Genomic DNA, 27829 nt, shown 5'->3' on the forward strand with positions numbered 1-27829 from the left:
CAGTGTGTGTGTGTGTACACTGTGTGTGTACACTGTGTCTGTGTACACTGTGTGTGTGTACACTGTGTGTGTACAGTGTGTGTGTGTACACTGTGTGTGTACACTGTGTGTGTGTACACTCTGTGAATGTACAATCTGTGTGTGTACACTGTGTGTGTGTACAATGTCTGTGTGTGTACACACACAGACACAACCTCTACCGTCAGCAGTGGATGGGTGTAGCGAGGTGCAATGCCCCCCCCCCCCCCCATCTGTGTGATTAAAACACACAAACACCACTAGCCTATAATAATAATAAAGTGACCAAAAAGGACAAAGAGTACGTTTGACCTGTCAACTGATATAAATTCCACATTTATATGGCGTAGCCCAGTCTCTCCATTGGATGACTCCTGTTAACCTCACACAGAGTAGTACTCAATTTATTGAGCTCTGATGCCCAAACTGTATTTTGAAATTGCAACCTTTAAAACTGCGAGACAAACGTTTTAACCACATCACTTTCCAGCCAGATATCTCTGCCCAAGTTGGAGCACTCTACCAAATGAATCCAGTCATCTGAAATGAACGTTATTGTAACATGCATTCGGAATTCCTTTGGTCGCCCAAATGAGCCTCCGCACCTTGGCATGGATAGCGAGTCCTGCACTCACATCAGAAGCAATAACGTCCAGATATTTTATTTCAGCATGGCAGATTTTAAGCCACGTTGACTTGGGATAAACCTCCCCAGGTACTTGGTCCGATTGAAACTGTAAAAATAAAATTGTACCCTTAGGGGTTAGCGTAATGCATCAAAGCAGCACTCCCATCTCGCTGGGTTTGTACAAAATATCTGTGCTATACACCATACTACTTTACAGTAATATACTACTATACTTTAGCTGGAATGTAGCATGTTTATGGTAGAGTGGATTATTTGTAAATTTTGATTGAAAATCCAAAGTGTCTTCAGTTATAAGACTCCATCATTCTTCAAGCTGCATACCAATGTTGAACAAACATTTACATTGCTAAAGGACATTTGCAGATAATACATTATTAATGTTTGAGACAGAGGGACATGCCAATGCACGTGAATGTTTTTCAATAAAACATATCAAAACTATACAGTTGCAATGATATTAAAATTAAATCCAAGCAACATTACCATTTTCCCTGCTCCTTGAGTTTGTGCTCAACACTTTAACGTGTACAGGGCCATGGCGGTGTGGGGGCCGACGTCCACCCCACCGCCCTCGCTGGGCAGGTGGGGCGCGACGTCCGCCCCTTCCGCCGCCTCCTCCACTGCGTCGGTCGGCTCCCGCCGGGCCCCCGCCGACCGAGCGATCGGGCCCCCCGCGCTAGCGCCCTCTCCGAGGGACAGACTCGTGCTGCTGGCTCACGGCCGCACGGAGTAAACCCACGCACCCCCGCGCGCACCGCAGCCGTCCTTAACATGGGGCCCGAACGGTCTCGCACCTGCGGGCGATTATCTCAACGCGCGTCCGTGCACGCCGCGCGCCCACTACGGCTGACGCTGACGCAGCACGCGGCGGCCCACTCGCGGCCCCGCCGACGGGCGATGATCTCAACGCGCGAGCTCCGGCCGCGGCTCCGCCCTCGCTCTCGCCGCGCATCTGCCCACACAGCCGCTCCGCACAGGGATCACACACGCACCTCACCGATGCTCTCTTCTAACTTTTATTCGTGGCGCAAACCCCGCACCGCCCGGAGGGAATATTCTACGAGTGGAGCCTAGGCCTACCGCTATCCAAGTCCGCAAATGCTCGCACGCCCCGTCACGTACCTCGCGGCCGTGCTCACGGCGTCGCGCGGACGCCGTGAGAGTCGGAGGGACGAAGACGAAAGGGAACTTTGCCTATCGCCGCCTCGTAGCGGTGCTCGCCGGCGTCGCACGGATGCCGCGAGCGGATCGAGAAGGCTGGCAGCGTCGTGTGTGACTCGTCGCCGCTGACCCGGCGAACCTTCGCGCGCCCAAACAATTTGAAGCCAACTCAGGGGCGCCGCAATGTGACTCGCTCTGCGAGGGTCGGCCATTCTCCTGGCGCCGGGAAACCGCGGGACTTTCATCCCAGAGACCCTTCGGATGAAAACCCGTCGTGACGGGCAAACCCCCGCCAGGACGCTACGTGCGCGCGCTGCAGGTGCGTGCTCGGTGTGGGGGGCCACGGGGGGAGTCGAGGCGCTGGCAGAGTTGCTCCGAGACCGTGGCACCACAACGGATCGGGAATTGTGTTGAAATCCGGCTCACGCAAAAGCACAAAAGGGGCGACCCAACGGGACCTGAAATCAAATCGATTCGCCGAGTCGACAAATGTGCACATTGCCCCGGGGATGGCAACTGACAGTCGAGTACGGAAAATCGTGATGTGCACCGATTCTGTTTATGTGCGACACAACTTCATGCCACATGGTCCCACGGGGAAAGACGGTGGCATAAGAAAATACAGAAACGAACCAGTAAACCATTGGTGATTGAATTTAGATTTAAAGCTTTCGTGACTGCAGGGATTCATATTCTTGGTTCTTTCGGTAAAGTTACGTATAAGGAAAACAATAAAATAATAAAAATATAAAACAATAAAATTCTCACGACGTTTCGACTGCAACACAAGCAATCATCATCACGTGTGAAAACCACAGCAAGAAAATTTGAAAAAAAAATTGGTAATGGATCAAAGCTATGAAGGTGATGATCCAGGAAAATTATATTATGATGCTGTGGGAAAAGGTAATAAGTTACTCTAAAGTGCCTGGCCATGGAAACGTTGGTAATGATTAGGAAAAAGTCTTAAATATGTTGACGTGTAAATCAGCAAATCAAATTAAATTCACAGAGGAGGGAAAGAAGGATCCCAAACATGCGACACTCAGAACCAAAAGTGGCAGAGACTCGGCCGAGAGAGTGGAGAGAGAGGAAGAGACTTTTCAGGACTTTATTTCCACTAAAAAATTTACAAAAAAACATTACAGGAAAAAAACACCTAAATTGAAAATCAATCAAACATCAAACTCTTAACAGCGGTATGTGCATGAAATACAAATGGCACCGGGATAGAAGCTGTGGAAACGAGGCGGTGCACGGACATCTCCGTGTGCAGCAACGTTGTTCAAGGGTTTTTCAATTTTATAAAGAATCAAATGTTTTGACATCAGAATGCGATGTGAACAATATATATTTTTCTCCCGTACAAAACGAAATGTCAAACACCTGAATTCGTTTTTTCTTCAAGGATTCTGTTGTCATAGCTACGTATGCAGTCTGCAAGTTTTTTTTATGTGGCCACGTGCAAATATTGTCTGGGTACATGAAATATTTCTTTGAAAATGTGTCCTAGACACTATATTTGTAAGTTAATAAAAGTAGAATTGAAAAATTATCACAATGTAGATTTGTATATTGTAGGGTAGAAATATATTTATCATAGCGATGATCTAACATTGGCTTAATACAATTTATATTTTTACTTAGAATACTTTAGCCATGCAATAGACTAAATATAATGCTTGTGTTTTTAAAGAAAATAATATATTTACCAGGATTAAAGTTGTGCGAAATATGTTAAAAAATCTGAGGCTTGGAGAATTGCATGCTGGGAATTAAATTGAGAAAGAAAGGGGTTAATGTATGGCTTGCAGAGCAGGCACACGTTACAGAGATTATTGACAAAACAGAATGCGATGTGAACAATATATATTTTTCTCCGCTACATTTTCAAAACGAAATGGCGTCGACATGTCAAACACCTGAATTCGTTTTTTCTTCAAGGATTCTGTTGTCGGTTTTCATTAAAGTGCAAGTGACAGGGTGACACCTGCTGACATCACAGGGTGACACCTGCTGACATCACAGGGTGACACCTGCTGACATGACAGGGTGACACCTGCTGACATCACAGGGTGACACCTGCTGACTTGACAGGGTAACACCTGCTGACATCACAGGGTGACACCTGCTGACATCACAGGGTGACACCTGCTGACATCACAGGGTGACACCTGCTGACATGACAGGGTGACACCTGCTGACATTACAGGGTGACACCTGCTGACATCACAGGGTGACACCTGCTGACATGACAGGGTGACACCTGCTGACATGACAGGGTGACACCCGCTGGCCTGGAAAGGGCTTCACGGGTACGGCCACAGAGGTAACAACCAATCAGGGAAGGAGGGGCATCTGGGGCAAAGGCAACAGGTGGGGCTAGCCGAGTTACTCCGGTAACCTTTGCGAAAGGTTCCACGAGAGGGCGTGGCCGGAGGCGGGGCCTAGCCACGCCTCTGGCCACATTCTCAGAGGATTCGCCTTGCTGAGGATGTTGTAGGCGAGCTGACATGCCACCTCCCGTGCTCCCTCCTCGCTGGAGCTCAGAAATTCGGGGAAGATGTCGGCGCCTTCTCCCACCCCGGGAATCGACACTTTATAGAGGAGGCCCGCGGGCATCCCGGGCCCCGAGTAAGCGTGCAGCTCGAAGATTGGGTAGCTGATGCCGGCGGTCCGGCACAGCATCCGCAACCGCCCTGCCCACGACAGCATGGCCGCCTCCGGCAGCGCCTGGAGAGCAATGGGCATGGGCCGCAGGTGGAGAGGTACCCACCACAGCCGCGTGCGTGCCCCCCAGCCCTCAAACAGGCTGTGTGCGGCTTTGCCGGTGCCCGTGCACTCCGGCTCCGGCAGGTCTGGCACCGCCGCCTCCTTCTCCTCCTCGTCTTCCGTTGTCGCAGCCGCAGCCACCGTGTCCCACTCCGGGATGGCCCAGTCCACCTTGATAGTCCGGCCCCATAGCTGGAAGTTGATTCGAAGGAGCTTCTTCCGGGCCATGGCGGCCGCGTGATGGCTCCCGTACTCGATGAACGCGTAGCCTCGGTTGAGGGTTTTGTCCCAGTAACAGACGCTCATCGTGACGTCCACCACGCCCTCCGTGGCACCGCTCATCGCCATCATCACCTCCGCTCGCTTCTTGTCCTTTGGCAGCCCCCCAATGAAGAGGCGGCGATTGTCCATGCTGAAGCAGACTCCAATGCGGCGTCCGGGACGGATCTCTAATTTGTTGAGTTTCTTGACGGCATCCGTGGCTTCGGCGTCTGTGGCGTAGGTAGCGAACGCGTAGCCGCGGTTCTCTCCGCTATAATCCATCATGAGGCGGAGCTGGTAGAGCTTCCCCACCGTCTCCAGCATGGGCACCAGCTCATCCTCGTAGAGGTCGCGCGGGATCCTCCCCAGAAACACCTCGCAGCCACGGGCGGGAGGGGGCCCCTGCCAGTCGGGCGGCGGTCCGAACTTCCTCTGTCCGTTCTCCTGGACGATGCTGTACCCCGTGCGAAAAATGCGGTCCGGCAAGACCTTCATATAGGCCATGCCGAGCACCGGTGGTTTGGCTACTACGGTGGTGCTGGGGCAGCGGCTTGGGGCCCGGTGGAGCCCTTGACACTCTGCGCGGTCGCCTCGTGCCGACAAAGCCACGGGGGGAATCAGCTCCTGAAAAGCCAAATCCCCGGCAGGAACTCGCTCGGCCCAAACCTACAGGCCAGCCGTGAAGAGAGGAAGAGAGAGAGAGTGGAGACGGATGGAGAAAGAGAGACGCGTTTGTTCGGTCCGTGGGCCTAAATGTGACATTAGCGTAGCCTGTGCAGTATGCATTCAGCGCTTTTGTCAATCCACTGCTGGATGAAGCCCTCCCCCACATTGCGCAGAGGAAACAAGAAACACAAACTCACACGGTTCCCGGCATGCGTTTGTTTGTCCTCAGAAATGTTCACCGAGCGATGATTTTGCGTTTCGAGCAGCACTCACGAGGCGGCGTTTGACTTCGCGCGGTGAACTTCGCCCGTGATGACGTCATTGGGCACAGCAGGAGAGGTCGGCACTGACTTTTAGCGCCGTTTTTTTTCTCCCATCCAATAGTCCATGAGACGCTTCAAAATGAGACCGTTTTGCCGGTATCAAAGTATGACAAAATAAGAAGAGATTTGATCCTTTTTTGGCAACAAAACGGGTGTTTAGATGTTCAAACACCAAACAGAAACCTTTTTCAATGAATCTTAAGATCTGTTTTATTGCCAGAAAGGATACAACCCATTCTTATTTTTTCATAGCCCATGAGATGTCTCCTTTGTCGGTACCACGTGAGGTGGCCTAAGTTGAGCAGTTGCAATTTCTCTACGTGGCCAGTGATAAACAAATTCAATGAGTGAGACTATCAAGTAATTTACTTTCATTTTCCATCCAAATAAATGGGTACGACTGAAGTGTTGCTACCTTAGGTGGTACCGAGTTCTGCTCTGGACCATGAGTGGGCCGTGTAATAAATTTTGGCAGTTTTCAACATTGTTAGGTCCCTAACAGCAACAGAGCTGTTGTACTACAATTGTGTTCATATTGGATCATCTTTACAACAGAGCAGACATGCAGACAGAGCTAATGCTTAATGCGTTCAACCCTCGTTGTTGAAATGTGAGTTTACTTGCAAATGGAATCACAGTTCTAGATTTAAAGCTTTCGTGACTGCTAGGATCCATGCTCTTTGGTTCTATTGGGTAAAGTCACGTAGGTAAAAAAATAAAATAACAAAAATCACGACGTTTCGGCCACAACACGGCCTTCATCAGGTGAAGGGACGAGACTGTGTGGAGAACAGCGCTGGAGTGAAAAAAGCCACGCTCAGATCACGACCTTTAAGCTGTGTGAGAAGAAACAAAGTGCCTTGACAAAGGAATTAGCATATAATTTAGCATTGAAATGGCTCATTGAAATATCTAAGTTAAAGTATACACATCCGCAGAGGCACCCCTTGACAAAGGAATTAGCATAGAATTTAGCATTGAAATAGCTGAGTGATTAGCTTGTAACTGGTCACAGAAATAGCTATGTTAAAGTCAGAGCATATACATTCACCGAGGCACCTAGTACAAATCAAACAGGAGAATTTAGCGAAACACAACCACGCTCAGACCGCGGACCTTTAAACTGTATGCGAGCAAACAAGGTGTCCCGTTTGGCGCGGGGGGGGGGGGGGGGGGGTGGGGAGTGGGAGTTTACCTATTGATGGTGTGAAAAGGGAATTTATAAGAGCTGCGAAAGTTTGGGGTACCACTACTCGAAAAATATACTGTACCATTGAAATTAGTTTAATGTTTAGTTCGATTTAGAACATCTTTCCAATGGTTGCTTAATTTGAAACCATCTTCTCGGTTGAAATTGTGTCTGTGTTTGTAGATCGGAATTGCCTTGTGAACAAATCTCTGATAAAAACCCGTGGGTTTGCAAAGAACCTTGGTATCGGGAGAAAATTATATCGTGATCACCCACAGCGTTGTAACAGTGATCAGCCACGGCAGAAGAATTCGTTTTGCCGTGTTTCAAATCTGATTTGTGCTCGCGAATTCGGTCAGAGACATGTCGCTTTGTCTCCCCGATATAGCAATCACCGCAGGTACAACTCAATTTGTAAACCCCGGGGTACTGTAAGTCAGGAATGACATCCTTCACGGATGGGATCAGATCACGAATTTTGTGTACTGTATTGAACTGGACCTGGATCTTGTGTTTGTTTAGAATTTTGGAAATCTTTTTAGTAACGCCTGCTATATATGGTAGTGTGATGGTTTTGACCGGAGTATCAAGTGGTTGTTTCTGTATGGAGGGAGAAAAAGCTTGGCGGATGGTACGGTCAGAGTAACCATTCCTTTTGAGGGCCAGGTGTACATGTTTTAATTCACTGGTCAGGTGGTGTTGGTCTGAAATGCAATGAGCACTATGGTATAAAGTTTTGATGAGAGAATTATTTTGGGCTGGGTGGTGGTGGGAATCAGGTTTCAAGTAGGAATCTGTGTGGGTGGGTTTCCTGTAGACAGAATGCCCCAATGAGCCATCAGGTCTTCTCTCAAACAGAACATCACTCAGCTATTTCAATGCTAAATTCTATGCTAATTCCTTTGTCAAGGGGTGCCTCTGCAGATGTGTATACTTTAACTTAGATATTTAAATTAGCAATTTCAATGCTAAATTCTATGCTAATTCCTTTGTCAAGGCGCTTTGTTTCTTCTCACACAGCTTAAAGGTCGTGATCTGCGCGTGGCTTTTTTCACTCCAGCGCTGTTGTTGTATATGAGCCTTTTCCAAAATTGATATTAACAATAATATTTGCCGTTATATATATTTTTTTACAAACGAAAAAAATAATAAATAAAACCTGTAAGCCAGGCACACGAAAAACCAGATGTCGGTCATAAACAGGCCATTAATAAATAAAGAAATAATAAAACTCTCGAGGCGAGGATGTTAGCAGCTATCTGCGAAGATCTCCAGATGAACAAGAGTTTAATGTGCCCTAAGGGAGGTCACGCAGAGGGAAGCCCTCCGCAAGCCAGAATTGAGGACGCCCACGGGTTAAACCATATTTTTTTTAAAATAACGGTTAAAATTTTAAATGCAATAACAAGAAAAAGCTAAAGTTAGCGGTCCTCACGCTCACTCCAATTAAGACCAGGCCACCAGATACATCAGTGAATTATTCTCCAATAATTAATTCGCTATCAAATGATTTTCACCTTTAATACTTTTACTGTTAAAACAAAGCTTGGAGACAAAATACAGAGTCACATCAAAGGTTTTCGAGAAGGAATGAGACAACGGGCAAACTTGCGAAAGAGTTTAAACAATATCCCAAGCAACCCCGACCACCTTTGTCTCTCTCGCAGCACGGAGAAGCAAGAATCACACCTTATCACAAGGGGCCATCTGGAAAAGCCGGCCGGGTTTGATGAGGAGACACACCCCACCCCTCACACGGCAACCAGGCAAACAAAGTTTTAAAGAAATTGCAATATAACATTAATAATGTGTTAACCTTAAACGATATTCCATTATAGAACCTTACAGAACCAAGGGATATGGATTTCACCAATCAAGAAACGGACCTCTTAAACTCAGGATGAAAATTATTTTTCTTTTTAATAATTCCATCATAACAATGCGAACTTCGGTAACCCGAGAGGGGTGTCGGGAGGACGTAGTTACAAACACGAGTCTTGGCGAACATGGGACCAAATGGTATGAGAAATATAAAGTCGAAAGTATAAAGAGATAGGTGCTCCCGACCACCTTTGTCTCTCCCGCAGAGCGCGAGAGAGGAATTTCACGCCAGGGCAAACAGATCGTTATCGCAGGAGCCATCTGTACACACACGAACTCACACACAAACAGACCACGCCCCCCCCCCCCCCCACCTTTTCCACAGCGCGGAGAGAATTGTCTTTGAATATAACGGTCAGCCGCATTTTCAAAAGTCAGTCAACAGCCAAGAGTCAAGACAGATCAGCGAGTCAAGACGTCCACAGGACGAGCAGTCGCATGGAGCGGCTGGCTCCGAGCCTTGCTGAGTAGCGAGGATCGCATGAGTCGCCATGTATCAACGAAATTGAGTCATACAGCAGTGGAGAGAAACTGCTATCAGCGAATCAGCGCTGAGAGCGCTTGAGCATCTCCACAGGGAGAGAGCGTGCAACGTGGCTCAACCAGCAGCGGAAAAGCTTGGACAGCCGCCAACAACTTCAGCAAACCAACGACCAAGCGCGTGCGACTTGAGTCATACAGCAGTGGAGGAAACCTGCTGTCAGAGAGCCGCCAACAACCTCAACAAAGAGAGCACGTGCGACTCGGCTCACTCAGCAGAAGAAAACTTGACCTGTCGCCCGCGAGCGCAGCGTCAGATACTACAGCAGCGGAAAGAGCGCAGCCAGCAACGCCAAGCAAGAGCGTGCAGCAGCTCATCCAGCAGTGGAGGAAACTGCTGTCAGCGAACCAGCACGGGAGCGTTCGCGCATCTTCAAGGAGAGGGAGCGCGCGCCACCAGCGTACCATCAGCACCAGCATCAGCACCAGCGTGCGAACAGCGTGCCACCAGCGTGCCATAGCGCGCAACTTCGCGTCACCAGCACTGAGAGGGCAGCGGCCCCGCATTCAACACCCATCGGCGCGACGACGGCGAGCGTCGTGCTGACTCATCCAGCCAGCGGTGGACAGAAACTGGCAGTCGTTCATATGCCCCCCACACCCTCCCCCCTCTTCACTCTCCCACCGCTACACAACGAACAAACATTTTTTTGACAAGGAAATCAACCTAGGCGTTTGCTCAACGCAAGAAATCAACAACGCTCCCATTAAACATACAAGACTCCTGATAACTGCGTCAACTATTAGCTGATAACGAAAAACATCGCCACCCATTGAGTTATGTTGATGAGGCAATCAGAATTATTTCAGTCGAACGCTTTAATTGCATAATCGTTGATGAATCAATGAACGAACATCGCCGTGGTACTGTGCTGATGATTTCAAGCATAATAATTTCGCATATCAGAATGTGTTAAGGATTGGATACGAATCAAAGACCGAGTGCCGTCTTGTGTAATAATTCAAGTATACGAATTCGCATATAATAGAGTTAAGGTTTTATAGAATAGTTATGCATGTTTAATCTCTCTCTCAACAACCGATTGATTGCGTTACGCGGCGGGAATTAACCACAGGTGCCGCTATCGAGGTGAAACAACGCAATCGTGATGGTATCATGTTAACGCTGTGTTGAAATTCCAAAATCCCGAGATTGAGTTTTCATATTATCCAAAATTCAAGTTAGCTAGAAAATAAAATTGATTCAAGCAGGTTTGTGTGATTCTTCCTGAAATTCTGCATATTGTTCTGCGTATGAGATCTGAATCCTGGGGACCTATCATAAGCACACTATCACCACACATAATCCATAACACACATAATTCATGATGTTCAATCGAGAGTAAAGGTTATCCTTATCGATAATACGGAATTAAAGAGCAGAGTCGAATCGACTCTCTCTCATTCACGCTCACAACACCTACAGAACTGCATACGATTAATCGCATTGTTCAAATTCAAAACACAATCCTCGTCACCGAGGCTTGACCTGATAATTCATAACAACCTGCATTATCATAACCACGCCCACTCGCATAAATATATACAATCATCTTTCGAATCAGCATAATTTATGCGCATAATTACACAAATTAACATAATTTCGGATAAATTATGCAAATTTCAAATTTCATTTAATTTTCATTATTTTCATCAATTTTCATAACACCTATATATACAACAGTTCCAACCTGGACATCGATTCCCATGCTCGCTGCTACTCAACTGACATCCCTACGAGAGAGGCTCTACCTTGGTAAACAACAACCACCACTACCACCAGCATAATTTCTCACCTCGGATTTCAGTGCAAGCGCGGATCGGCAGCCTCCTGTTACTCGCGACGTCACGCGTAAGCAGGTTGGGGGAGTGTGAATACCTTGGTGACATGACGTCACTAGCGAGGTACACCTCCCGCTGGCACTTCATGCCGATGAGGTCATGCTGAGTAGTGACGTCACAGAGCGGGGATGGAGTTTAAGTTGATTTAGCTTCATTTTTCATTGCCCCCTCCCTTGGGTGCGTGAACTCAGCAACAACGTGGACATTATTGTGTGTACAGTGTGTGTCAGCCATATTGCATGGGGGACATTGTGCTGGTTGTATTGTATAGGTGACTTCCAAGTCAGCCATATTGCATGGGGGGCATTGTGCTGGTTGTCTTGTATAGGTGACTTCCAAGTCAGCCATATTGCTTGGGGGACATTGTGCTGGTTGTATTGTATAGGTGACTTCCAAGTCAGCCATATTGCATGGGGGACATTGTGCTGGTGGCCATGTTCTATAGGTGACTTCCAAGTCAGCCATATTGCATTTGGGACATTGTGCTGGTTGTGTTGTATAGGTGACTTCCAAGTCAGCCATATTGCATGGGGGACATTGTGCTGGTTGTATTGTATAGGTGACTTCCAAGTGAGCCATATTGCTTGGGGGACATTGTGCTGGTGGCCATGTTCTATAGGTGACTTCCAAGTCAGCCATATTGCATGGGGGACATTGTGCTGGTTGCCATGTCCTATAGGTGACTTCCAAGTCAGCCATATTGCATGGGGGACATTGTGCTGGTTGTCTTGTATAGGTGACTTCCAAGCCAGCCATATTGCTTGGGGGACATTGTGCTGGTTGCCATGTTCTATAGGTGACTTCCAAGTCAGCCATATTGCTTGGGGAACATTGTGCTGGTGGCCATGTTCTATAGGTGACTTCCAAGTCAGCCATATTGCTTGGGGGACATTGTGCTGGTTGCCATGTTGTATAGGTGACTTCCAAGTCAGCCATATTGCATGGGGGACATTGTGCTGGTGGCCATGTTCTATAGGTGACTTCCAAGTCAGCCATATTGCATGGGGGACATTGTGCTGGTTGTCATGTTGTATAGGTGACTTCCAAGTCAGCCATATTGCATGGGGGACATTGTGCTGGTGGCCATGTTCTATAGGTGACTTCCAAGTCAGCCATATTGCATGGGGGACATTGTGCTGGTTGTCATGTTGTATAGGTGACTTCCAAGTCAGCCATATTGCATGGGGGACATTGTGCTGGTTGTGTTGTATAGGTGACTTCCAAATCAGCCATATTGCATGGGGGACATTGTGCTGGTTGTACTGTATAGGTGACTTCCAAGTCAGCCATATTGCATGGGGGACATTGTGCTGGTTGTATTGTATAGGTGACTTCCAAATCAGCCATATTGCATGGGGGACATTGTGCTGGTTGTATTGTATAGGTGACTTCCAAGTCAGCCATATTGCATGGGGGACATTGTGCTGGTTGTATTGTATAGGTGACTTCCAAGTCAGCCATATTGCATGGGGGACATTGTGCTGGTGGCCATGTCCTATAGGTGACTTCCAAGTCAGCCATATTGCATGGGGGACATTGTGCTGGTTGTCTTGTATAGGTGACTTCCAAGTCAGCCATATTGCTTGGGGGACATTGTGCTGGTTGTATTGTATAGGTGACTTCCAAGTCAGCCATATTGCATGGGGGACATTGTGCTGGTTGCCATGTTGTATAGGTGACTTCCAAGTCAGCCATATTGCATGGGGGACATTGTGCTGGTGGCCATGTTCTATAGGTGACTTCCAAGTCAGCCATATTGCATTTGGGACATTGTGCTTGTTGTCTTGTATAGGTGACTTCCAAGTCAGCCATATTGCATGGGGGACATTGTGCTGGTTGTGTTGTATAGGTGACTTCCAAATCAGCCATATTGCATGGGGGACATTGTGCTGGTTGTATTGTATAGGTGACTTCCAAGTCAGCCATATTGCATGGGGGACATTGTGCTGGTTGTCTTGTATAGGTGACTTCCAAGTCAGCCATATTGCTTGGGGGACATTGTGCTGGTTGTATTGTATAGGTGACTTCCAAGTCAGCCATATTGCATGGGGGACATTGTGCTGGTTGCCATGTTGTATAGGTGACTTCCAAGTCAGCCATATTGCATGGGGGACATTGTGCTGGTGGCCATGTTCTATAGGTGACTTCCAAGTCAGCCATATTGCATTTGGGACATTGTGCTGGTTGTCTTGTATAGGTGACTTCCAAGTCAGCCATATTGCTTGGGGGACATTGTGCTGGTTGCCATGTCCTATAGGTGACTTCCAAGTCAGCCATATTGCATGGGGGACATTGTGCTGGTTGTCTTGTATAGTTGACTTCCAAGTCAGCTATATTGCATGGGGGACATTGTGCTGGTTGCCATGTTGTATAGGTGACTTCCAAGTCAGCCATATTGCATGGGGGACATTGTGCTGGTTGCCATGTTGTATAGGTGACTTCCAAGTGAGCCATATTGCTTGGGGAACATTGTGCTGGTTGTGTTGTATAGGTGACTTCCAAGTCAGCCATATTGCATTGGGGACATTGTGCTGGTTGTCTTGTATAGGTGACTTCCAAGTCAGCCGTGTTGCATGGGGGACATTGTGCTGGTGGCCATGTTCTATAGGTGACTTCCAAGTCAGCCATATTGCATGGGGGACATTGTGCTGGTTGCCATGTTGTATAGGTGACTTCCAAGTCAGCCATATTGCTTGGGGGACATTGTGCTGGTTGCCATGTTCTATAGGTGACTTCCAAGTCAGCCATATTGCTTGGGGAACATTGTGCTGGTGGCCATGTTCTATAGGTGACTTCCAAGTCAGCCATATTGCTTGGGGGACATTGTGCTGGTTGCCATGTTGTATAGGTGACTTCCAAGTCAGCCATATTGCATGGGGGACATTGTGCTGGTGGCCATGTTCTATAGGTGACTTCCAAGTCAGCCATATTGCATGGGGGACATTGTGCTGGTTGTCATGTTGTATAGGTGACTTCCAAGTCAGCCATATTGCATGGGGGACATTGTGCTGGTGGCCATGTTCTATAGGTGACTTCCAAGTCAGCCATATTGCATGGGGGACATTGTGCTGGTTGTCATGTTGTATAGGTGACTTCCAAGTCAGCCATATTGCATGGGGGACATTGTGCTGGTTGTGTTGTATAGGTGACTTCCAAATCAGCCATATTGCATGGGGGACATTGTGCTGGTTGTATTGTATAGGTGACTTCCAAGTCAGCCATATTGCATGGGGGACATTGTGCTGGTTGTATTGTATAGGTGACTTCCAAGTCAGCCATATTGCATGGGGGACATTGTGCTGGTGGCCATGTCCTATAGGTGACTTCCAAGTCAGCCATATTGCATGGGGGACATTGTGCTGGTTGTCTTGTATAGGTGACTTCCAAGTCAGCCATATTGCTTGGGGGACATTGTGCTGGTTGTATTGTATAGGTGACTTCCCAGTAAGCCATATTGCATGGGGGACATTGTGCTGGTTGCCATGTTGTATAGGTGACTTCCAAGTCAGCCATATTGCATGGGGGACATTGTGCTGGTGGCCATGTTCTATAGGTGACTTCCAAGTCAGCCATATTGCATTTGGGACATTGTGCTTGTTGTCTTGTATAGGTGACTTCCAAGTCAGCCATATTGCATGGGGGACATTGTGCTGGTTGTGTTGTATAGGTGACTTCCAAATCAGCCATATTGCATGGGGGACATTGTGCTGGTTGTATTGTATAGGTGACTTCCAAGTCAGCCATATTGCATGGGGGACATTGTGCTGGTTGTCTTGTATAGGTGACTTCCAAGTCAGCCATATTGCTTGGGGGACATTGTGCTGGTTGTATTGTATAGGTGACTTCCAAGTCAGCCATATTGCATGGGGGACATTGTGCTGGTTGCCATGTTGTATAGGTGACTTCCAAGTCAGCCATATTGCATGGGGGACATTGTGCTGGTGGCCATGTTCTATAGGTGACTTCCAAGTCAACCATATTGCATTTGGGACATTGTGCTGGTTGTCTTGTATAGGTGACTTCCAAGTCAGCCATATTGCTTGGTGGACATTGTGCTGGTTGCCATGTCCTATAGGTGACTTCCAAGTCAGCCATATTGCATGGGGGACATTGTGCTGGTTGTCTTGTATAGTTGACTTCCAAGTCAGCCATATTGCATGGGGGACATTGTGCTGGTTGCCATGTTGTATAGGTGACTTCCAAGTCAGCCATATTGCATGGGGGACATTGTGCTGGTTGCCATGTTGTATAGGTGACTTCCAAGTGAGCCATATTGCTTGGGGAACATTGTGCTGGTTGTGTTGTATAGGTGACTTCCAAGTCAGCCATATTGCATTGGGGACATTGTGCTGGTTGTCTTGTATAGGTGACTTCCAAGTCAGCCGTGTTGCATGGGGGACATTGTGCTGGTGGCCATGTTCTATAGGTGACTTCCAAGTCAGCCATATTGCATGGGGGACATTGTGCTGGTTGCCATGTTGTATAGGTGACTTCCAAGTCAGCCATATTGCTTGGGGGACATTGTGCTGGTTGCCATGTTCTATAGTTGACTTCCAAGTGAGCCATTTTGCTTGGGGGACATTGTGCTGGTTGCCATGTTGTATAGGTGACTTCCAAGTCAGCCATATTGCATGGGGGACATTGTGCTGGTGGCCATGTTCTATAGGTGACTTCCAAGTCAGCCACATTGCATGGGGGACATTGTGCTGGTTTCTTGTATAGGTGACTTCCAAGTCAACCATATTGCATTAGGGACATTGTGCTGGTTGCCATGTTGTATAGGTGACTTCCAAGTCAGCCATATTGCATGGGGGACATTGTGCTGGTTGCCATGTTGTATAGGTGACTTCCAAGTCAGCCATATTGCATGGGGGACATTGTGCTGGATGCCATGTTGTATAGGTGACTTCCAAGTGAGCCATATTGCATGGGGGACATTGTGCTGGTTGTGTTGTATAGGTGACTTCCAAGTCAGCCATATTGCATGGGGGAAATTGTGCTGGTTGTGTTGTATAGGTGACTTCCAAGTCAGCCATATTGCATGGGGGACATTGTGCTGGTTGTATTGTATAGGTGTCTTCCAAGTCAGCCATATTGCATGGGGGACATTGTGCTGGCTGTATTGTATAGGTGACTTCCAAGTGAGCCATATTGCTTGGGGGACATTGTGCTGGTGGCCATGTTCTATAGGTGACTTCCAAGTCAGCCATATTGCATGGGGGACATTGTGCTGGTTGCCATGTCCTATAGGTGACTTCCAAGTCAGCCATATTGCATAGGGGACATTGTGCTGGTTGCCATGTTGTATAGGTGACTTCCAAGTGAGCCATATTGCTTGGGGGACATTGTGCTGGTTGTGTTGTATAGGTGACTTCCAAGTCAGCCATATTGCATGGGGGACATTGTGCTGGTTGTCTTGTATAGGTGACTTCCAAGTCAGCCGTGTTGCATGAGGGACATTGTGCTGGTTGTATTGCATAGGTGACTTCCAAGTCAGACATATTGCATGGGGGACATTGTGCTGGTGGCCATGTTGTAAAGGTGACTTCCAAGTCAGCCATATTGCATGGGGGACATTGTGCTGGTTGCCATGTTGTATAGGTGACTTCCAAGTCAGCCATATTGCATGGGGGACATTGTGCTGGTTGCCATGTTGTATAGGTGACTTACAAGTCAGCCATATTGCATGGGGGACATTGTGCTGGTTGCCATGTCCTATAGGTGACTTCCAAGTCAGCCATATTGCATGGGGGAAATTGTGCTGGTTGTCTTGTATAGGTGACTTTTAAGTCAGCCACATTGCTTGGGGGACATTGTGCTGGTTGCCATGTTCTATAGGTGACTTCCAAGTCAGCCATATTGCTTGGTAGACATTGCGCTGGTTGCCATGTTGTATAGGTGACTTCCAAGTCAGCCATATTGCTTGGGGGACATTGTGCTGGTTGCCATGTTGTATAGGTGACTTCCAAGTCAGCCATATTGCATGGGGGACATTGTGCTGGTGGCCATGTTCTATAGGTGACTTCCAAGTCAGCCATATTGCATGGGGGACATTGTGCTGGTTGTCTTGTATAGGTGACTTCCAAGTCAGCCATATTGCATGGGGGACATTGTGCTAGTTGTGTTGTATAGGTGACTTCCAAATCAGCTATATTGCATGGGGGACATTGTGCTGGTTGTATTGTATAGGTGACTTCCAAGTCAGCCATATTGCATGGGGGACATTGTGCTGGTTGTATCGTATAGGTGACTTCCAAGTCAGCCATATTGCATGGGGGACATTGTGCTGGTGGCCATGTCCTATACGTGACTTCCAAGTCAGCCATATTGCATGGAGGACATTGTGCTGGTTGTCTTGTATAGGTGACTTCCAAGTCAGCCATATTGCTTGGGGGACATTGTGCTGGTTGTATTGTATAGGTGACTTCCAAGTCAGCCATATTGCTTGGGGGACATTGTGCTGGTGGCCATGTTCTATAGGTGACTTCCAAGTCAGCCATATTGCATGGGGGACATTGTGCTGGTTGCCATGTCCTATAGGTGACTTCCAAGTCAGCCATATTGCATGGGGGACATTGTGCTGGTTGCCATGTTGTATAGGTGACTTCCAAGTGAGCCATATTGCTTGGGGGACATTGTGCTGGCTGTGTTGTATAGGTGACTTCCAAGTCAGCCATATTGCATGGGGGACATTGTGCTGGTTGTCTTGTATAGGTGACTTCCAAGTCAGCCGTGTTGCATGGGGGACATTGTGCTGGTTGTATTGTATAGGTGACTTCCAAGTCAGCCATATTGCATGGGGGACATTGTGCTGGTGGCCATGTTGTAAAGGTGACTTCCAAGTCAGCCATATTGCATGGGGGACATTGTGCTGGTTGCCATGTTGTATAGGTGACTTCCAAGTCAGCCATATTGCATGGGGGACATTGTGCTGGTTGCCATGTTGTATAGGTGACTTACAAGTCAGCCATATTGCATGGGGGACATTGTGCTGGTTGCCATGTCCTATAGGTGACTTCCAAGTCAGCCATATTGCATGGGGGAAATTGTGCTGGTTGTCTTGTATAGGTGACTTTTAAGTCAGCCACATTGCTTGGGGGACATTGTGCTGGTTGCCATGTTCTATAGGTGACTTCCAAGTCAGCCATATTGCTTGGTAGACATTGCGCTGGTTGCCATGTTGTATAGGTGACTTCCAAGTCAGCCATATTGCATGGGGGACATTGTGCTGGTGGCCATGTTCTATAGGTGACTTCCAAGTCAGCCATATTGCATGGGGGACATTGTGCTGGTTGTCTTGTATAGGTGACTTCCAAGTCAGCCATATTGCATGGGGGACATTGTGCTGGTTGTGTTGTATAGGTGACTTCCAAATCAGCCATATTGCATGGGGGACATTGTGCTGGTTGTATTGTATAGGTGACTTCCAAGTCAGCCATATTGCATGGGGGACATTGTGCTGGTTGTATCGTATAGGTGACTTCCAAGTCAGCCATATTGCATGGGGGACATTGTGCTGGTGGCCATGTCCTATACGTGACTTCCAAGTCAGCCATATTGCATGGGGGACATTGTGCTGGTTGTCTTGTATAGGTGACTTCCAAGTCAGCCATATTGCTTGGGGGACATTGTGCTGGTTGTATTGTATAGGTGACTTCCAAGTCAGCCATATTGCATGGGGGACATTGTGCTGGTTGCCATGTTGTATAGGTGACTTCCAAGTCAGCCATATTGCATGGGGGACATTGTGCTGGTGGCCATGTTCTATAGGTGACTTCCAAGTCAGCCATATTGCATTTGGGACATTGTGCTGGTTGTCTTGTATAGGTGACTTCCAAGTCAGCCATATTGCATGGGGGACATTGTGCTGGTTGTCTTGTATAGGTGACTTCCAAGTCAGCCATATTGCTTGGGGGACATTGTGCTGTTTGTATTGTATAGGTGACTTCCAAGTCAGCCATATTGCATGGGGGACATTGTGCTGGTGGCCATGTTGTAAAGGTGACTTCCAAGTCAGCCATATTGCATGGGGGACATTGTGCTGGTTGCCATGTTGTATAGGTGACTTCCAAGTCAGCCATATTGCATGGGGGACATTGTGCTGGTTGCCATGTTGTATAGGTGACTTACAAGTCAGCCATATTGGATGGGGGACATTGTGCTAGTTGCCATGTCCTATAGGTGACTTCCAAGTCAGCCATATTGCATGGGGGAAATTGTGCTGGTTGTCTTGTATAGGTGACTTTTAAGTCAGCCACATTGCTTGGGGGACATTGTGCTGGTTGCCATGTTCTATAGGTGACTTCCAAGTCAGCCATATTGCTTGGTAGACATTGCGCTGGTTGCCATGTTGTATAGGTGACTTCCAAGTCAGCCATATTGCTTGGGAGACATTGTGCTGGTTGCCATGTTGTATAGGTGACTTCCAAGTCAGCCATATTGCATGGGGGACATTGTGCTGGTGGCCATGTTCTATAGGTGACTTCCAAGTCAGCCATATTGCATGGGGGACATTGTGCTGGTTGTCTTGTATAGGTGACTTCCAAGTCAGCCATATTGCATGGGGGACATTGTGCTGGTTGTCTTGTATAGGTGACTTCCAAGTCAGCCATATTGCATGGGGGACATTGTGCTGGTTGTATTGTATAGGTGACTTCCAAGTCAGCCATATTGCATGGGGGACATTGTGCTGGTTGTATCGTATAGGTGACTTCCAAGTCAGCCATATTGCATGGGGGACATTGTGCTGGTGGCCATGTCCTATACGTGACTTCCAAGTCAGCCATATTGCATGGGGGACATTGTGCTGGTTGTCTTGTATAGGTGACTTCCAAGTCAGACATATTGCTTGGGGGACATTGTGCTGGTTGTATTGTATAGGTGACTTCCAAGTCAGCCATATTGCATGGGGGACATTGTGCTGGTTGCCATGTTGTATAGGTGACTTCCAAGTCAGCCATATTGCATGGGGGACATTGTGCTGGTGGCCATGTTCTATAGGTGACTTCCAAGTCAGCCATATTGCATTTGGGACATTGTGCTGGTTGTCTTGTATAGGTGACTTCCAAGTCAGCCATATTGCATGGGGGACATTGTTCTGGTTGTGTTGTATAGGTGACTTCCAAATCAGCCATATTGCATGGGGGACATTGTGCTGGTTGTATTGTATAGGTGATTTCCAAGTCAGCCATATTGCATGGGGGACATTGTGCTGGTTGTCTTGTATAGGTGACTTCCAAGTCAGCCATATTGCTTGGGAGACATTGTGCTGGTTGTATTGTATAGGTGACTTCCAAGTCAGCCATATTGCATGGGGGACATTGTGCTGGTGGCCATGTTGTAAAGGTGACTTCCAAGTCAGCCATATTGCATGGGGGACATTGTGCTGGTTGCCATGTTGTATAGGTGACTTCCAAGTCAGCCATATTGCATGGGGGACATTGTGCTGGTTGCCATGTTGTATAGGTGACTTACAAGTCAGCCATATTGCATGGGGGACATTGTGCTGGTTGCCATGTCCTATAGGTGACTTCCAAGTCAGCCATATTGCATGGGGGAAATTGTGCTGGTTGTCTTGTATAGGTGACTTTTAAGTCAGCCACATTGCTTGGGGGACATTGTGCTGGTTGCCATGTTCTATAGGTGACTTCCAAGTCAGCCATATTGCTTGGTAGACATTGCGCTGGTTGCCATGTTGTATAGGTGACTTCCAAGTCAGCCATATTGCTTGGGGGACATTGTGCTGGTTGCCATGTTGTATAGGTGACTTCCAAGTCAGCCATATTGCATGGGGGACATTGTGCTGGTGGCCATGTCCTATAGGTGACTTCCAAGTCAGACATATTGCATGGGGGACATTGTGCTGGTTGTCTTGTATAGGTGACTTCCAAGTCAGCCATATTGCTTGGGGGACATTCTGCTGGTTGTATTGTACAGGTGACTTCCAAGTCAGCCATATTGCATGGGGGACATTGTGCTGGTTGCCATGTTGTATAGGTGACTTCCAAGTCAGCAATATTGCACGGGGGACATTGTGCTGGTGGCCATGTTCTATAGGTGACTTCCAAGTCAGCCATATTGCATTTGGGACATTGTGCTGGTTGTATTGTATAGGTGACTTCCAAGTCAGCCATATTGCATGGGGGACATTGTGCTGGTTGTATTGTATAGGTGACTTCCAAGTGAGCCATATTGCATGGGGGACATTGTGCTGGTTGCCATGTTCTATATGTGACTTCCAAGTCAGCCATATTGCTTGGGGGACATTGTGCTGGTGGCCATATTGTATAGGTGACTTCCAAGTCAGCCATATTGCTTGGGGGACATTGTGCTGGTTGTATTGTATAGGTGACTTCCAAGTCAGCCATATTGCATGGGGGACATTGTGCTGGTTGTATTGTATAGGTGACTTCCAAGTCAGCCATATTGCATGGGGGACATTGTTCTGGTGGCCATGTCCTATAGGTGACTTCCAAATCAGCCATATTGCATGGGGGACATTGTGCTGCTTGTCTTGTATAGGTGACTTCCAAGTCAGCCATATTGCTTGGGGGACATTGTGCTGGTTGTATTGTATAGGTGACTTCGAAGTCAGCCATATTGCATGGGGGAAATTGTGCTGGTTTCCATGTTGTATTGGTGACTTCCAAGTCAGCCATATTGCATGGTGTACATTGTGCTGGTGGCCATGTTCTATAGGTGACTTCCAAGTCAGCCATATTGCATTTGGGACATTGTGCTGGTTGTCTTGTATAGGTGACTTCCAAGTCAGCCATATTGCATGGGGACATTGTGCTGGTTGTGTTGTATAGGTGACTTCCAAATCAGCCATATTGCATGGGGGACATTGTGCTGGTTGTATTGTATAGGTGACTTCCAAGTCAGCCATATTGCATGGGGGACATTGTGCTGGTTGTCTTGTATAGGTGACTTCCAAGTCAGCCATATTGCTTGGGGGACATTGTGCTGGTTGTATTGTATAGGTGACTTCCAAGTCAGCCATATTGCATGGGGGACATTGTGCTGGTTGCCATGTTGTATAGGTGACTTCCAAGTCTGCCATATTGCATGGGGGACATTGTGCTGGTGGCCATGTTCTATAGGTGACTTCCAAGTCAGCCATATTGCATTTGGGACATTGTGCTGGTTGTATTGTATAGGTGACTTCCAAGTCAGCCATATTGCATGGGGGACATTGTGCTGGTTGTATTGTATAGGTGACTTCCAAGTCAGCCATATTGCATGGGGGACATTGTGCTGGTTGCCATGTTGTATAGGTGACTTCCAAGTCAGCCATATTGCTTGGGGGACATTGTGCTGGTGGCCATGTTCTATAGGTGACTTCCAACTCAGCCATATTGCATGGGGGACATTGTGCTGGTTGCCATGTCCTATAGGTGACTTCCAAGTCAGCCATATTGCATGGGGGAAATTGTGCTGGTTGTCTTGTATAGGTGACTTTTAAGTCAGCCACATTGCTTGGGGGACATTGTGCTGGTTGCCATGTTCTATAGGTGACTTCCAAGTCAGCCATATTGCTTGGTAGACATTGCGCTGGTTGCCATGTTGTATAGGTGACTTCCAAGTCAGCCATATTGCTTGGGGGACATTGTGCTGGTTGCCATGTTGTATAGGTGACTTCCAAGTCAGCCATATTGCATGGGGGACATTGTGCTGGTGGCCATGTTCTATAGGTGACTTCCAAGTCAGCCATATTGCATGGGGGACATTGTGCTGGTTGTCTTGTATAGGTGACTTCCAAGTCAGCCATATTGCATGGGGGACATTGTGCTGGTTGTGTTGTATAGGTGACTTCCAAATCAGCCATATTGCATGGGGGACATTGTGCTGGTTGTATTGTATAGGTGACTTCCAAGTCAGCCATATTGCATGGGGGACATTGTGCTGGTTGTATTGTATAGGTGACTTCCAAGTCAGCCATATTGCATGGGGGACATTGTGCTGGTGGCCATGTCCTATAGGTGACTTCCAAGTCAGACATATTGCATGGGGGACATTGTGCTGGTTGTCTTGTATAGGTGACTTCCAAGTCAGCCATATTGCTTGGGGGACATTCTGCTGGTTGTATTGTACAGGTGACTTCCAAGTCAGCCATATTGCATGGGGGACATTGTGCTGGTTGCCATGTTGTATAGGTGACTTCCAAGTCAGCCATATTGCACGGGGGACATTGTGCTGGTGGCCATGTTCTATAGGTGACTTCCAAGTCAGCCATATTGCATTTGGGACATTGTGCTGGTTGTATTGTATAGGTGACTTCCAAGTGAACCATATTGCATGGGGGACATTGTGCTGGTTGCCATGTTCTATATGTGACTTCCAAGTCAGCCATATTGCTTGGGGGACATTGTGCTGGTGGCCATATTGTATAGGTGACTTCCAAGTCAGCCATATTGCTTGGGGGACATTGTGCTGGTTGTATTGTATAGGTGACTTCCAAGTCAGCCATATTGCATGGGGGACATTGTGCTGGTTGTATTGTATAGGTGACTTCCAAGTCAGCCATATTGCATGGGGGACATTGTTCTGGTGGCCATGTCCTATAGGTGACTTCCAAGTCAGCCATATTGCATGGGGGACATTGTGCTGCTTGTCTTGTATAGGTGACTTCCAAGTCAGCCATATTGCTTGGGGGACATTGTGCTGGTTGTATTGTATAGGTGACTTCGAAGTCAGCCATATTGCATGGGGGAAATTGTGCTGGTTTCCATGTTGTATTGGTGAATTCCAAGTCAGCCATATTGCATGGTGTACATTGTGCTGGTGGCCATGTTCTATAGGTGACTTCCAAGTCAGCCATATTGCATTTGGGACATTGTGCTGGTTGTCTTGTATAGGTGACTTCCAAGTCAGCCATATTGCATGGGGACATTGTGCTGGTTGTGTTGTATAGGTGACTTCCAAATCAGCCATATTGCATGGGGGACATTGTGCTGGTTGTATTGTATAGGTGACTTCCAAGTCAGCCATATTGCATGGGGGACATTGTGCTCGTTGTCTTGTATAGGTGACTTCCAAGTCAGCCATATTGCTTGGGGGACATTGTGCTGGTTGTATTGTATAGGTGACTTCCAAGTCAGCCATATTGCATGGGGGACATTGTGCTGGTTGCCATGTTGTATAGGTGACTTCCAAGTCTGCCATATTGCATGGGGGACATTGTGCTGGTGGCCATGTTCTATAGGTGACTTCCAAGTCAGCCATATTGCATTTGGGACATTGTGCTGGTTGTATTGTATAGGTGACTTCCAAGTCAGCCATATTGCATGGGGGACATTGTGCTGGTTGTATTGTATAGGTGACTTCCAAGTCAGCCATATTGCATGGGGGACATTGTGCTGGTTGCCATGTTGTATAGGTGACTTCCAAGTCAGCCATATTGCTTGGGGGACATTGTGCTGGTGGCCATGTTCTATAGGTGACTTCCAACTCAGCCATATTGCATGGGGGACATTGTGCTGGTTGCCATGTCCTATAGGTGACTTCCAAGTCAGCCATATTGCATGGGGGACATTGTGCTGGTTGTCTTGTATAGGTGACTTCCAAGTCAGCCATATTGCTTGGGGGACATTGTGCTGGTTGCCATGTTCTATAGGTGACTTCCAAGTCAGCCATATTGCTTGGGGGACATTGTGCTGGTGGCCATGTTCTATAGGTGACTTCCAAGTCAGCCATATTGCATGGGGGATATTGTGCTGGTTGTCTTGTATAGGTGACTTCCAAGTCAGCCATATTGCATGGGGGACATTGTGCTGGTTGTGTTGTATAGGTGACTTCCAAATCAGCCATATTGCATGGAGGACATTGTGCTAGTTGTATTGTATAGGTGACTTCCAAGTCAACCATATTGCATGGGGGACATTGTGCTGGTTGTATCGTATAGGTGACTTCCAAGTCAGCCATATTGCATGGGGGACATTGTGCTGGTGGCCATGTCCTATACGTGACTTCCAAGTCAGCCATATTGCATGGGGGACATTGTGCTGGTTGTCTTGTATAGGTGACTTCCAAGTCAGCCATATTGCTTGGGGGACATTGTGCTGGTTGTATTGTATAGGTGACTTCCAAGTCAGCCATATTGCATGGGGGACATTGTGCTGGTTGCCATGTTGTATAGGTGACTTCCAAGTCAGCCATATTGCATGGGGGACATTGTGCTGGTGGCCATGTTCTATAGGTGACTTCCAAGTCAGCCATATTGCATTTGGGACATTGTGCTGGTTGTCTTGTATAGGTGACTTCCAAGTCAGCCATATTGCATGGGGGACATTGTTCTGGTTGTGTTGTATAGGTGACTTCCAAATCAGCCATATTGCATGGGGGACATTGTGCTGGTTGTATTGTATAGGTGACTTCCAAGTCAGCCATATTGCATGGGGGACATTGTGCTGGTTGTCTTGTATAGGTGGCTTCCAAGTCAGCCATATTGCTTGGGGGACATTGTGCTGTTTGTATTGTATAGGTGACTTCCAAGTCAGCCATATTGCATGGGGGACATTGTGCTGGTGGCCATGTTGTAAAGGTGACTTCCAAGTCAGCCATATTGCATGGGGGACATTGTGCTGGTTGCCATGTTGTATAGGTGACTACCAAGTCAGCCATATTGCATGGGGGATATTGTGCTGGTTGCCATGTTGTATAGGTGACTTACAAGTCAGCCATATTGCATGGGGGACATTGTGCTGGTTGCCATGTCCTATAGGTGACTTCCAAGTCAGCCATATTGCATGGGGGAAATTGTGCTGGTTGTCTTGTATAGGTGACTTTTAAGTCAGCCACATTGCTTGGGGGACATTGTGCTGGTTGCCATGTTGTATAGGTGACTTCCAAGTCAGCCATATTGCTTGGGGGACATTGTGCTGGTTGCCATGTTGTATAGGTGACTTCCAAGTCAGCCATATTGCATGGGGGACATTGTGCTGGTGGCCATGTTCTATAGGTGACTTCCAAGTCAGCCATATTGCATGGGGGACATTGTGCTGGTTGTCTTGTATAGGTGACTTCCAAGTCAGCCATATTGCATGGGGGACATTGTGCTGGTTGTGTTGTATAGGTGACTTCCAAATCAGCCATATTGCATGGGGGACATTGTGCTGGTTGTATTGTATAGGTGACTTCCAAGTCAGCCATATTGTATGGGGGACATTGTGCTGGTTGTATCGTATAGGTGACTTCCAAGTCAGCCATATTGCATGGGGGACATTGTGCTGGTGGCCATGTCCTATACGTGACTTCCAAGTCAGCCATATTGCATGGGGGACATTGTGCTGGTTGTCTTGTATAGGTGACTTCCAAGTCAGCCATATTGCTTGGGGGACATTGTGCTGGTTGTATTGTATAGGTGACTTCCAAGTCAGCCATATTGCATGGGGGACATTGTGCTGGTTGCCATGTTGTATAGGTGACTTCCAAGTCAGCCATATTGCATGGGGGACATTGTGCTGGTGGCCATGTTCTATAGGTGACTTCCAAGTCAGCCATATTGCATTTGGGACATTGTGCTGGTTGTCTTGTATAGGTGACTTCCAAGTCAGCCATATTGTATGGGGGACATTGTACTGGTTGTGTTGTATAGGTGACTTCCAAATCAGCCATATTGCATGGGGGACATTGTGCTGGTTGTATTGTATAGGTGATTTCCAAGTCAGCCATATTGCATGGGGGACATTGTGCTGGTTGTCTTGTATAGGTGACTTCCAAGTCAGCCATATTGCTTGGGGGACATTGTGCTGGTTGTATTGTATAGGTGACTTCCAAGTCAGCCATATTGCATTTGGGACATTGTGCTGGTTGTCTTGTATAGGTGACTTCCAAGTCAGCCATATTGCATGGGGGACATTGTTCTGGTTGTGTTGTATAGGTGACTTCCAAATCAGCCATATTGCATGGGGGACATTGTGCTGGTTGTATTGTATAGGTGATTTCCAAGTCAGCCATATTGCATGGGGGACATTGTGCTGGTTGTCTTGTATAGGTGACTTCCAAGTCAGCCATATTGCTTGGGGGACATTGTGCTGGTTGTATTGTATAGGTGACTTCCAAGTCAGCCATATTGCATGGGGGACATTGTGCTGGTTGCCATGTTGTATAGGTGACTTACAAGTCAGCCATATTGCATGGGGGACATTGTGCTGGTTGCCATGTCCTATAGGTGACTTCCAAGTCAGCCATATTGCATGGGGGAAATTGTGCTGGTTGTCTTGTATAGGTGACTTTTAAGTCAGCCACATTGCTTGGGGGACATTGTGCTGGTTGCCATGTTCTATAGGTGACTTCCAAGTCAGCCATATTGCTTGGTAGACATTGCGCTGGTTGCCATGTTGTATAGGTGACTTCCAAGTCAGCCATATTGCTTGGGGGACATTGTGCTGGTTGCCATGTTGTATAGGTGACTTCCAAGTCAGCCATATTGCATGGGGGACATTGTGCTGGTGGCCATGTTCTATAGGTGACTTCCAAGTCAGCCATATTGCATGGGGGACATTGTGCTGGTTGTCTTGTATAGGT

Source organism: Petromyzon marinus, unplaced genomic scaffold (genome assembly GCF_048934315.1).
Source record: "Petromyzon marinus isolate PM22_M1 ecotype Great Lakes invasive population unplaced genomic scaffold, UKy_Petmar_22M1.pri1.0 PM_G_Scaffold_3, whole genome shotgun sequence".
In the NCBI taxonomy this organism is placed as follows: domain Eukaryota; kingdom Metazoa; phylum Chordata; class Hyperoartia; order Petromyzontiformes; family Petromyzontidae; genus Petromyzon; species Petromyzon marinus.